Source organism: Electrophorus electricus, chromosome 1 (assembly GCF_013358815.1).
Source record: "Electrophorus electricus isolate fEleEle1 chromosome 1, fEleEle1.pri, whole genome shotgun sequence".
NCBI classification, from domain to species: Eukaryota; Metazoa; Chordata; class Actinopteri; order Gymnotiformes; family Gymnotidae; genus Electrophorus; species Electrophorus electricus.
In genome coordinates this window covers 13,386,293-13,392,796 of record NC_049535.1, presented here as the reverse complement: position 1 = coordinate 13,392,796, position 6,504 = coordinate 13,386,293, and the positions used below count along the sequence as shown (strand labels likewise).

General features: G+C 34.8%; 1 pseudogene; it reads left to right on the top strand.

The window, feature by feature from the left end:
* Positions 1–5,785: 5,785 nt before the first annotated feature.
* Positions 5,786–5,904, top strand: LOC113580460 (annotated as a pseudogene).
* The last annotated feature ends 600 nt before the right edge of the window (positions 5,905–6,504 follow it).

Here is a 6,504-nt window from a genome sequence, read left to right as displayed (position 1 = left end):
TTTCTTGGATCACCTTTTTTTAACTTTCCTGCTAACATGCTCAAATGTGAAGTGCATTGATTATTTACAAAAAGTATCTGTTACTACCTGGGAATAGTAGCTGCTGCATGATTTTTTTGCATGACCTTAATTTATTTTCCAGCTAACATGCTTGAATGTGAAGTGCAGTGATTAATAACAATGAAATCTAGCTGATAGTACCTTGGAATACCAGGTGCTGTAAGCTTTTCTTGCATCACTTTATGTTGCTTTGCAGCTAACATGCTCGAATGTGAAGTGCAGTGATAACTAAAAAATCTATCTGTTAGCACCTTGGAATACCAAGTGCTGTAAGCTTTTCTTGCATCACTTTTATTTACTTTCCTGCTAACATACTCAAATGTGAAGTGCAATGATTAATAAAAAATCTATCTGTTAGCACCTTGGAATACCAGGTGCTGTAAGCTTTTCTTGCATGAGTTTAAAGTGCTTTCCAGCTAACATGGTCAAACATGAAGTGCAGTGATTACTAAAAAACCTATCTGTTACAGCATGGGAATAGTAGCTGCTGTATGCTTTTTTTTGCATCACTTTAATTTATTTTCCAGCTAACATGCTTGAATGTTAACAGATAGATAATGTGATTAATTGCTTCACTTCATATTGAAGCATGTTAGCTAGAAAGTAAATTAAACTGATGTAAGTAAAGCTGTGCTAACAGATTGCTTTTATTTTATCAATCACTGCACTTGATGTTCGAGCATGTTCGCTGGAAAGCAGTTTAAACTAATGCAAGAAAAGCTTACAGCACCTGGTATTCTAAGGTGCTAACAGATAACTGTTTTTTATTAATCACTGCACTTCACATTCAAGCATGTTAGCTGGAAAGTAAATTAAACTCATACAAGAAAAGCTTACAGCACCTGGTAATCCAGTGTGCTAACAGATAGATTTTCTGATTAATCACTTCACATTGAACCATTTTAGATGGAAAGTAAATTAAAGTGATGAAAGTAAAGCTGTGCTAACAGATTGCTTTTATTTTATCAATCAATGCACTCCACGTTCAAGCATGTTAGCTGGAAAGTGAATTAAACTCATGTAAGAAAAGCTTACAGCACCTGCTATTCCAAGGTGCTAACAGATAGATTTTTTATGAATCACTCTACTTCACATTTGAGCATGTTAACTGGTGAGAAAGTAAAAGTGATGCAAGAAAAGCTTACAGCACCTGGTATTCCAAGGTGCTAACAGATAGATTTTGTATTAATCATTGCAATTCTTGATCAAGCAAGTTAGCTGGAAAGCAATTTAAACTCATGCAAGAAAACCTTACAGCACCTGGTATTCCAAAATGCTATCAAATATATTTTTTATTAATCACTACACTTCACATTCAAGCATTTTAGCTGATGACTACATAAAAGTGATGCAAGAAAAGCTTACAGCACTTGGTATAAAAAGGTGCTAACAAATAGCTTTTTTTAATCACTGCACTTCACGTTCGAACATGTTAGCTGGAAAGTGAATTAAACTCATGTAAGAAAAGCTTACAGCACCTGCTATTCCAAGGTGCTATCAGATAGATTTTGTATGTATCACGGCACTTCACATTCGAGCATGTTAGCTGGTGAGTAAATGAAAGTGATCGAAGAAACGCTTACAGCACCTGGTATTCCAAAGTGCTAATAGATAGCTTTTTTTAAATTATCCTTGCACGTCACATTCGAGCATGTTAGCTGGAAAGTTACTTAAATTCATTCAAGAAAAGCTTACTCTACCTGGCATTCCAGTGTGCTAACAGATAGATTTTCTGATTAATCACTTCACTTCACATTGAAGCATGTTAGCTGGAAAGTAAATTAAGGTAATGAAAGTAGTGCTAACAGATTGCTTTTATTTTATAAATCACTGCACGTCACGTTCGAGCATGTTAACTGGAACATGAATTAAACTCTTGCAAGAAAAGCTTACAGCACCTGGTATACCAAAGTGCTATCAGTTAGATTTCTTATTAATCACTGCACTTCACATTCGAGCATATTATCTGTTGATTAATTAAAAGTGATGCAAGAAAACCTTACATCACTTGGTATAAAAAGGGTCTAACAGATAGCTTTTGTTATGACCACTGCAAGAAAAGATTACAGCACCTGGTGTTCAAAAGTGTTATCAGATAGATTTTTTATTAATCACTGCACTTCACATACAAGCATGTTAGCTGGAAAGTAAATTAAACTCATCCAAGAAAAGCTTACAGCACCTGCTATTCCAAGTTGCTAAAAGATCGATTTTTTATGAATCACTACACTTCACATTTGAGCATATTAACTGGTGAGTAAATAAAAGTGATGCAAAAAAGGTTTACAGCACCTGTTATTCCAAGGTGCTAACAGATAGATTTTTATTAATCACTGCACTTCACATTCGAGCATTTTAGCTGGCGAGTAAATAAAAGTGATGCACGAAAAGCTTACAGCAATTGGTATAAAAAGGAGCTAATAGATAGCTTTTTTATTGATCACTGCACTTCACATTCGTCCATGTTAGCTGGAAAGTGAATTAAACTCATGCAAGAAAAGATTACAGCACCTGTTATTCCAATCTACTAACAGATAGATTTTTTATTAATCACTGCACTTCACATTCGAGCATTTTAGCTGGTGAGTAAATAAAAGTGATGCACTAAAAGCTTACAGCACTTGATATAAAAAGTAGTTAACATATAGCTTTTTTGTTGATCACTGCACTTCACATTCGTCCATGTTAGCTGGAAAGTTAATTAAAATCATGCAAGAAAAGATTACACCACCTGATATTCCATTGTACTAACAGATAGATTTTCTGATTAATCACTTCACTTGACTGAAGCATCTTAGCTGGAAAGTAAATTAAAGTGATGAACGTAATGCTTTGCTAACAGATTGCTTTTATTTTATCAATCACTGCACTTCACATACGTCCATGTTAGCTGGAAAGTAAATTAAAATCATGCAAGAAAAGATTACACCACCTGATATTCCAATCTACTAACAGATAGATTTTCTGATTAATCACTTCACTTGACTTTGAAGCATCTTAGCTGGAAAGTAAATTAAAGTGAAGAACATAATGCTTTGCTAACAGATTGCTTTTATTTTATCAATCACTGCACTTCACATTCGAGCATTTTAGCTGGCGAGTAAATAAAAGTGATGCACTAAAAGCTTACAGCACTTGATATAAAAAGCAGCTAACAGATAGCTTTTTAATTGATCACTGCACTTCACATTCGTCGATGTTAGCTAGAAAGTAAATTAAACTCATGCAAGAAAAAATTACACCACCTGATATTCCATTGTACTAACAGATAGATTTTCTGATTAATCACTTCACTTGAGTTTGAAGCATCTTAGCTGGAAAGTAAATTAAAGTGATGAAAGTAATGCTGTGCTAACAGATTGCTTTGATTTTATCAATCACTGCAGTTCACATTTGAGCATGATAGCTGCAGAGTGAAATAAACTCATGTAAGAAAAACTTACAGCACCTGCTATTCCAAGGTGCTAACAGATCGATATCATATTACTCACTGCACTTCACATTCGAGCATTTTAGCTGGCGAGTAAATAAAAGTGATGCACGAAAAGCTTATAGCACTTGTTTTAAAAAGGAGCTAACAGATAGATTTTTTTATCACTGCACTTCACATTCGAGCATGTTAGCTGGAAAGTGAAATAACTCATGTAAGAAAAGCTTAAGGCACCTGTTATTCTAAGTTGCTAACAGATAGATTTTTTATTAATCACTGCACTTCACATTCGAGCATTTTAGTTGGCGAGTAAATAAAAGTGATGCACTAAAAGCTTACAGCACTTGATATAAAAAGTAGCTACATATAGCTTTTTTGTTGATCACTGCACTTCACATTCGTCCTTGTTAGCTGGAAAGTAAATTAAAATCATGCAAGAAAAGATTACACCACCTGATATTCCATTGTACTAACAGATAGATATTCTGATTAATCACTTCACTTGACTTTGAAGCATCTTAGCTGGAAAGTAAATTAAAGTGATGAATGTAATGCTTTGCTAACAGATTGCTTTTATTTTATCAGTCACTGCACATCACGTTCGAGCATGTTAGCTGGAAAGCTGTTTAAACTCATACAAGAAAACCTTACTACACCTGGTATTCCAAGGTGCTAACAGATCGATTTTTTATTACTCACCGCACTTTACTTTCGAGCATTTTAGCTGGCGAGTAAATAAAATTGATGCAGTAAAAGCATACAGCACTTGGTATAAAAAGGAGTTAACAGATAGATTTTTTTATCACTGCACTTCACATTCGAGCATGTTAGCTGGAAAGTGAATTAAACTCATGTAAGAAAAGCTTACAGCACCTGTTATTCGAATGTGCTAACAGATAGATTTTTTATTAATAACTGCACTTCACATTCGAGCATTTTAGCTGGCGAGTAAATAAAAGTGATGCACTAAAAGCTTATAGCACTTGATATAAAAAGTAGCTAACAGATAGCTTTTTTGTTGATCACTGCACTTCACATTCGTCCATGGTAGCTGGAGGGTAATTTTAAGTCATGCAAGAAAAGATTACACCACCTTATATTCCATTGTACTAACAGATAGATTTTCTGATTAATCACTTCACTTGACTTTGAAGCATCTTAGCTGGAAAGTAAATTAAAGTGATGAACGTAATGCTTTGCTAACAGATTGCTTTTATTTTATCAATCACTGCACTTAACGTTCGAGCATGTTAGCTGGAAAGCAGTTTAAACTCATGCAAGAAAAGCTTACTGCACCGTGTATTCCAAGGTGCTAACAGATCGATTTTTTATTACTCACCGCACTTCACATTCGAGCATTTTAGCTGGCGAGTAAATTAAATTGATGCAGTAAAAGCATACAGCACTTGGTATAAAAAGTTGCTAACAGATAGCTTTTTTTATCACTGCACTTCACATTCGAGCATGTTATCTGGGAGGTAAATTAAACTAATGCATGAAAAGCATACACCACCTGGTAATCCAGTTTGCTAACAGATATATTTTCTGATTAATCACTTCACATTGAACCATTTTAGATAGAAAGTAAATTAAAGTGATGAAAGTAAAGCTGTGCTAACAGATTGCGTTTATTTTATAAATCACTGCACTTCACGTTCGAGAATGTTAGCTGGAAAGTGAATTAAACTCATGTAAGAAAAGCTTACAGCACCTGCTATTCCAAGGTGCTAACAGATCGATTTTTTATTACTCACTGCACTTCACATTCGAGCATTTTAGCTGGCGAGTAAATAAAAGTGATGCACTAAAAGCTTATAGCACTTGGTATAAAAAGGAGCTAACATATAGATTTTTTTATCACTGCACTTCACATTCGAGCATGTTAGCTGGAAAGTGAAATAACTCATGTTAGAAAATCTTACAGCACCTGTTATTCCAAGGTGCTAATAGATACATTTTTTATTAATCACTGCACTTCACATTCGAGCAAAAAAGGCGTTTTTTGCTTTTTGACATCTATTAGATGAGCTCAAATGGAACCTAAATGATGGAGAAATAAGCCTGGATGTGAATGGCTTTCTAGTCCCAGATGTCTACTTCAATTTGAATCCTGAATGATCATTGTGCTATGTGTACAATTTCAAAGATCTAGTGTTAAAGTGAACAAGTACAAATCATTCAAAAAATGAGCTTAAAACTGCCAGAGCGTAAAGGGCATAATAAAAAAAAAATGATATGTTAATTTGCGCAGTGATCTCATTTGCTATGAATAGGCATTTTGAGAAAATTTTTAAAGCATACAGCCACACCAGCTTGGCAATTCCTGATCTTGCGTGATCTCGGAAGCTAAACAGGTTTGGGCTTGGTTAGTACCTAGGTGGGACCCTGCCTGGGAATTCCAGGTGCTGTAATCTTTTCTTGGATCACCTTTTTTTAACTTTCCTGCTAACATGCTCAAATGTGAAGTGCATTGATTATTTACAAAAAGTATCTGTTACTACCTGGGAATAGTAGCTGCTGCATGATTTTTTTGCATGACCTTAATTTATTTTCCAGCTAACATGCTTGAATGTGAAGTGCAGTGATTAATAACAATGAAATCTAGCTGATAGTACCTTGGAATACCAGGTGCTGTAAGCTTTTCTTGCATCACTTTATGTTGCTTTGCAGCTAACATGCTCGAATGTGAAGTGCAGTGATAACTAAAAAATCTATCTGTTAGCACCTTGGAATACCAAGTGCTGTAAGCTTTTCTTGCATCACTTTTATTTACTTTCCTGCTAACATACTCAAATGTGAAGTGCAATGATTAATAAAAAATCTATCTGTTAGCACCTTGGAATACCAGGTGCTGTAAGCTTTTCTTGCATGAGTTTAAAGTGCTTTCCAGCTAACATGGTCAAACATGAAGTGCAGTGATTACTAAAAAACCTATCTGTTACAGCATGGGAATAGTAGCTGCTGTATGCTTTTTTTTTTGCATCACTTTAATTTATTTTCCAGCTAACATGCTT